The 7697-nt window shown below is 42.1% G+C and overlaps 1 pseudogene; it reads right to left on the minus strand.

Moving 5' to 3' along the window:
* Positions 1 to 2292: 2292 nt before the first annotated feature.
* LOC470352 (glyceraldehyde-3-phosphate dehydrogenase-like) lies at positions 2293 to 3262 on the minus strand (annotated as a pseudogene).
* Between the last annotated feature and the right edge of the window lie 4435 nt (positions 3263 to 7697).

A 7697-nucleotide genomic window follows, 5' to 3' on the forward strand; every position in this document is an offset into this window, starting at 1 on the left:
AGATCTCTAGACTTACCCTTTGACCTACATCTTCCCATTTCCCCTGCTCCTGGTAACCACCATCCTACTCTCTGTTACTGTGTATTTGATTTTTTTTCCTCTTTCTTTCTGTTACTTTTAGATTCCACACATAAGTGAGATCATGCAGTATTTTTCTGTGTTTGACTCATTTCACTTACCATAACGTCCTCTAGGTTCCTTGTCACAAACGGCAGGATCTCTTTTGTTAGGGCTGAATAATATTTCATTGTGTGTGTGTATATATATATACACACTATATATACACACACAATCTGCTAGGATTCAGTACATAAAGAAATATATAAATTTCTTCAGCAATTTGCCTAGAAGCCTTCTTGATAGGCATGTTAAGCAATGTCCCTGTATGACTTTGAAAGGACATGATCTACTGCCTTTTCCTTTATTTTTAAGTTTTAGATATTTCTTCAAAGCTCATTTCATGCACCTTTACCAGAAACAGATTGGGTCAGACAGACCAAATAAATTCCATGTGTAAACAGTAGAAATTGAGACTGTATTATAAACCCCTTTCTTTAAGCAATCCCCCTCAAATAAACAAAAGCCCCCTTTTAAAATTCAATCTGAAATATGCACAAGAAAATTTGAAAGTATAAAGACATTCACCCTTAAGATTTTGATGTACTCATCAGAGATAAACACTGATGCCATTTTCCCCCTTCTCATCTGTTACTTGTGTTAGTGTGTACAAGTAAGTAGTCCTCTGTATTTGTGGGTTCTGCATCCATGGATTCGGCCAGCCTGGGTTGGAAAATTGAAAAGAGTGGATGGTTGCATCTGTACTGAGCATGTACAATACAGACTTGTTTTCCTTGTCATTATTCCCTAAACAACTAGTTTCATAGCGCTGACGTTGTATTAGTTATAAGTAATCTAGAGATGATTTGAATCATATGGGAGAATATGTGTAGCTTCTATGCCAATACCAGGCCATTTTCTGTAAGGGACTTGAGCATTGTGGATTTTGGTATCCACAAGCATCCTGGAACTGATCGCCCATGGATACTGGGGGATGACTGTATTTGAAAGTGTGGTTACTGGGCTGTACATACCCTAGCCTTACCCCCTAGAGATTCTAATTCAGTTGATCTGTGTGCAGGCATCAATACTTTCAAAAGTTCCCCAGATGATTCTGTTGTGCAGCTAGGACTGAGAACCACTACCTAATCTAACCCCACCTTCAACTCTTCCATGGCCTCCCACACCTGTCTTTTGTGTTCTCTATAATCCATGGTCTGTTATTAGCAATTTGCCGAAACACTTTTTCTCTCTGTGTGCATTCTCTTCATTTTTCACTTTAACTGAAACCCTGGTGTCTTCTATTCCCCTAGTAGAATGTCTCCCCTGCAGCCCTCTCAAGGCTGACTTTCTCCCTCCCTAGCTACTGCCGGTCCTAACAGAGGTGATGTTCCTGTGCTCCATTGCACCCTTTCAAGTCTTTTTTCTATTAAACAACAAATAAAACAGCTTCTTTAAAGTTATCAGACTTTTCCACTTGTCACCCCAACTTACTGTGGGCAATCTACTGACCTCCCTACCACACCACCTCCTTCGTTGATAACTCTGGCACCTGGCTTCCAGCCTTTTTCTCTTGTTCCTTCTGTGGTCATTCTTGGATCCTTAATGCCACATGAATGACCCATCCCATCCCTTGATTTCTTCAGCCCCCAAAAGACCTCCTGTCCTCCATGTCTACTCATTCATAAGTCATACCCTTCTACTATGTCATTACTACCTCCCAAATCTAGATTTTATGGCTTCCTTTCAGTTCATTGACTGCAGTGTTTCCTTTCAAACAATCCTCTAATCTCATTGAAGCCTTATCCTTTCACCCTACTGCTTGTTCATACATATTGCCCTCATCTCCTTGCCTTCTTACTCAGCTAAGATGCAGTGGTCCAGCACTACAACCATTCCTTTATAAATATCCTTAGCTACCCTGTGTACCACTTGATGAAACTTCAGCTCTGTTTATAAACCTAAGTCTCTACCTGTACCTATACCTAGCAGCTGAATATTGTTGGTGAAAATCATGGAATCCTGCTGACTAGAGTATCTTTTTTTTTTTTTTTTTTGGCTGAGCACAGAGGACTTTATTGGTGGTACATGACAAGGTGGGGCTCCCTAGACCCGTCCCTCTTCAGGGGGTCTGGATGGAAACTGTGAGGAGGGGAGATTCTCAGTGTGGTAGGAGACCTAGTGCAATAGGGGATTCCTAGCAGCTGAGGGCCTGAGGCTGGTGGTCTGGGGGTCTTACTTCTTGGAGGCCATGTGGGCCATGAGGTCCACTGCCCTGTTGTTGTAGCCAAATGCATTGTCATAACAGGAAATGAACTTGACAAAATGGTCATTGAGGGCAATACCAGCCCCATCATTGAAGGTGGAAGAGTGGGTTTCACTGTTAAAGCTGGAGGAGACAACCTGGTGCTCAGTGTAGTCCAGGATGCCCTTGAGGGGCCTCTGATGCCTGTTTCACCACCTTGTTGATGTCATCATAATTGGCAGGATTTTCCAGATGGCAGGTCAGATGCATGACCGACACATTGGTGGTGGGGACACGGAAGGCCATGCTAGTAATCTTCCCATTCAGCTCAGGGGTGACCTTGCCTACAGCTTTGGCAGCACCAGTAGATGCAGGGATGATGTTCTGGAGAGCCCCGTGGCCATCACACCACAGTTTCCTGGAGGGGCCATCTACAGTCTTCTGGGTGGCAGTGATGGTGTGGATCATGGTCATGAGTCCTTCCACAATACCAAAGTTGTCATGGATGAGCTTGGCCAGGGAGGCTAAGAAGTTGGTGGTACAGGAGGCATTGCTGATGATCTTGAGGCTGTTTTCATATTTCTTATGGTTCACACCCATCATGAACATGGGGGCGTCAGCAGAGGGAGTAGAGATTATGACCCTTTTGGCTCCCTGCTGCAAGTGAGCCCCAGCCTTCTCTGTGGTGGTGAAGACACCGGTGGACACCACAATGTACTCAGCGTCAGCATTGTCCCATTTGATTTTGGTGGGATCTCGCTCCTGAAAGATGGTGATGAGATTTCCGTTAATGACAAGCTTCCCATTCTCAGCCTTGACAGTGCCATGGAATTTGCCATGGGTAGAACCACACTGGAACATGTAGACCATGTAGTTGAGGCCAGTGAAGGGGTCACTGATGGCAACAATATCCACTTTACCAGAGTTAAAAGCAGCCCTGGTGATCTGGTGCCCAATGGGGCCAAATCTGTTGACTCTGGCCTTCACCTTAACCGTGGTATCTCAGGATGTGGCTGGTGCTACACGAGAAGATATGGCTGTCTGTCCAATGGGAGGAGCAGAGAGCCCTGACTAGAGTATCTTCAACTGCATTACCACAATTCTGAAATAGGTACTCAGCTGTCAACCCCAAATAAAATTCTAAGCCTCCCCCAACTATCTGAATGGACTTTGTCCTTGGCCAGTGCACTCTTAAAATTAAACCTGAAAGACCAGTTCAGGCCATGATGGGAAGTGGGGGTCGGACATGCCTCATTAAACCTCTCAGGCATTCACATCAACACAGACTTTAAGTCTGATAAGAAACAGACTTAAATAGGTTTTACAGCCTATTTAAATAAATGTAAATAGGTTTTACAGCCTATTCTCTCTGAAGCCTGCTACCTGAAGACTTCCTCTGCAAATAAGAACTTTGGTCTCCACAATCTTTTATCTTAACCCAGACATTTCCTTTCTGTTTATCCCAGGTCTTCAGATAAACTCAACCAATTGTCAGTCAGAAAATTTTTAAATCTACCTATAGCCTGGTAGATTTAAAAGGATGTTTAAAGACATTACTATGAAGATTTTCAAACATGAAAGTAGAGAGAATAGTGTAATGAAGTTTCATGTACCCATCACCCAGTTTAAATGGTTATCAGCACATATGCAGTCTGGTTTTATCTACACACTTCCGTTCCCCCCATCTGAAGCTTGACTATTTTGAGGGAAATCCCAGGTATTAAATCATTTCTATCATAAATACTTCAGCATATATCAGTAACCACAATACCTTTATCCTAAAATAATAGATCATTACTTAATATCAAATATCCAGTCAGCATTCAAATTTCCCCAGTTGTCTCATGAATATCTTTGTTATCACCAATGTCCCTGACCATCCACTACAAGAGGTTGAACTTAGTATTCATGTGCGTTGCCCCGTTGGGTGGCATGAGCTCTATGCATCACTGATTTTCTCAAAATTTAAGGGGGATCCATCTACCTCACCTCTTAATTCTTTACAAGTTGCACATCTAGCATGAATCATTTTAGGTTTCATTGATCAGGGCATGTTTTAGTACAAACAAATGAAAACACCCAGTACCTTCCTTTTACCTTCTCTTTCTCCTATCCCCCAAACAAAATTGCATTTCAGAATTAAAAGCTTTGTGTTCTTGAGATAGTTATCATTACAGTTGTAGGAGCCTGAGGAAAGATTATGCTGTTGGCTCAGTAACTTCCTGCTCTGAATCTGACTTCTTGCTCAGGCAGAATTTTTCAAGGTGAATGTAGAAAATGAAGTTGGAAGGGCCAAGGAAGAGGGCTGCAGTAGTGGTAGTAGCAGTAGTAGTAATACAGCAATTATAGAAACATTCATTCATTCATTCATTCATTCATTTGATCATTCAGTTTATTCATTTCACAAGTATTTATTAGGTACCATGTGTCATATATAAATACCAAATATTTATATGGTACCATATGTTGTATGCAGGAGGATAGCAGTTGTAGGAGCAATAATTATTCATTTGATCAATTTATTCATTTCACAGATATTTATCAGGTACTAGTTACAGGCATTAGGGAAATGTCAAAGAATAAAAGAGACAAAAATGTCAGTCTTTGTAGAAAGTCAGGCAAAAATGTAATAAAGTAAATTCAGTGGTTTGTTAGAATGTGGTAAGTGCTATAGAAAAAAATAGAATAGGATGAGGAGTGCTGGGGGTGCGAGGGTTTACTATTTGAAATAGGATGGTGAGGGTAAGCGTTCTTGAGAGGCAACATTTGAGCAAAGACTTGGAGGAGATGAAGCAATGAGCCATGCAAATATTTTGGGGAAGAGTATTCCAGAGAAAAGGAACAGGCATGCTAAGGCCTGCAGAATGAGTGTGGGTATCATGTTAAAAGGATAGGAAGGAGGTGAGTCTGACTAGGAGGGAATGAACAACGGGCAGAAAGTGATGAGATCGGGGAAGTATTAGGGGGCATGGCCTTGGAGGTCCTGTAGGCTGTTGAAAGGAATTGTTAGTAGGACGGAAACTGGGAACCATTAGGTCGCGTTGAGCAAAAGAGTGACTGAAGTGGACTTAAATTTTGATTGGGTCATCTTGGCTATTGTGATGAGAATAGACTTGAGGGTAAGGAGGGGATAGAGTAGAAAAAGATTAAGAAGTGACTGAAATAATCCAGGTGCAAGATAATAATGATCCTGGGTCACATGAAAAGAAGTAGACTTTGAATATATTTTGATGAATTGAGAAGTCATGATGTAAGTATTTCCTAGATATAAGTTACTTTGCCTGTAACGTTTCTAATTTTTACAACAGTGCTTGAAAGTTTTCAAAGATGAGGAAACTGAGGCTGAGAGAGGCAGGGCCAATTGTCCACAGGCGCACAGCTATGAAACTTTCCTATATGCATCAGCCTTCCTTGTTCTAACAGTGGAATCCATGCTAGATAATTTAAGTAGGAAGGGAAGCACAAAGGCTATTTGAAACTCACAGAAGTTTTAGAGAAGCTAGGCTTACCTTTTTGGAAAGCTCCCAGAACCATACCTCAAAATTGAGCATGTAAAAGAACTGGAGCCATAACATAGCCTCTGCCGTGGGTGGTGGAAACAGCTGCCATCACCACTGACTTCATCACCAAGCTGCCTTTGCTGCCCCTGAGCCAGTGAAATACCTGTCTTGGGCTTTCTCAGAAAACTCATTTTCATTTTTTTTTTGAGACAGAGTCTCACTCTGTCACCCAGGCTGGAGTGGAGTGAGTGGCACAATCTCAGCTCACTGTAACTTCTGCCTCCCGGGTTCAAGTGATTCTCCTGCCTCAGCCTCCCGAGTAGCTGGGACTACAGGTGCCCGCCACCATGCCTGGCTAATTTTTGTATTTTTAGTAGAGACAGGGTTTCACCATGTTGGCCAGGCTGGTCTCGAACTTCTGACCTCAGGTGATCGGCCTGCCTTGGCCTCCCAAAGTGCTGGGATTACAGGCATGATCCGCTGCGCCTAGCCATAGAAAACTCATTTTCAAAATAAAGTCTTGTGTATGTATCTCTGATTGGTAGAAGCTCATACACCTGTTGATAGCCTAATTTCAATGCACTATATAAAAATTATTCTATATGAGGGATGAAGGATTAACACTTGGGGAGTGAGTAAAGTGGGGAGAGTGTGTTTGAAAGACTCAAAATAGGCTCAAATGACAGAGTTCCCTGCAGTTCACTTTCTGGCTGTGCAAGGTCAACATAGACCCTTACTCTATCTTCACATCTCCAACCTGAACAGCCATGCAACTATCCCTTATACAAAACATGCTACTCCCTCCTCAAAAGAGGAAGCCCCAGATCCCAATTTATTGCAGTTAGCTCTAAATTCAAGATTTTTGTTTGATGTTTACCGTTCCATCTTTATATCCCGAAAATTATATATAAATTGTAAAAGTAACTGACCAATTATATAGAATAATTGGAGAAGGATGAAGGAGAATAAAAAGAATTAGTATACCTACTTATATATTTAAAACCCACCAAGGAAGGAGAAAAATAAGGCCATAGTTGACCTTTACTTATCTCCTGTTCCCATTGCCCTTAGCCACACCTTTGGCTTTACCTGGTGGAGTGACCCAAACCTTTATTCTTGAGGGATTGGAGCCCTTGATGGTCCTCTACTTCTCTAGGGTTGCTCTAGTCCTTTGGTAACTTTCACCATTAAACAAGGCAGTATGAGAAGAGCCCTCAGAGGATCCCCTAATTTCCAAACATTCCTACCTGCCTGTTTCGTGTACTACAAATCCTATTTTCCCTTGATGCTCAGGATCAATGACCTCAGATAAAATGGTAACACTGCCCCTCCCCCCTGCCCCTACCCATTATTTGCTTGTTTAGTGATTTTGTGTAAGGAGCCTGAAATGGTGAGTGCCAGCCTCAACTGGTAGAAGCGTTCCTCTGATGAAACATTTGTCTCTTGGACATTCATATTTCTAAACTAGCAGAATCTAAAATCACAGGGATGGCAAACAAACATTTTGCAATTGGATCAAAAAATCTAAAGTGGAAGTTGTCACACTCACTTTTATTTATTGATACCCAGACATAAATTCTGGTTGTTGGCGAAATACCATTCGATTCCTGTTAAGAGCATGTGTCCTGCACGTGGTAGGACAACACCCAGTTTTACAAAGTGCTGTCTCTTGGCTGGTACTGGAGAGTTCAGAAGGCCATTCTGTAAAGTTACCTGCTTCACAGCAAAAGCATTCACTGGTCTTGCCATATATCCTGTGAGCACTGGCTTATTGCATTATTACTTTCGTTGTAAAATAAATTTCTTCATAAAAAGCACCTTTGTGGCTTGGCGCAGTGGCTCACGCCTGTAATCCCAGCACTTTGGGAGGCCAAGGCAGGCGGATCACCTGAGGT

Source organism: Pan troglodytes, chromosome 12 (genome assembly GCF_028858775.2).
Source record: "Pan troglodytes isolate AG18354 chromosome 12, NHGRI_mPanTro3-v2.0_pri, whole genome shotgun sequence".
Taxonomy (NCBI): Eukaryota; Metazoa; Chordata; class Mammalia; order Primates; family Hominidae; genus Pan; species Pan troglodytes.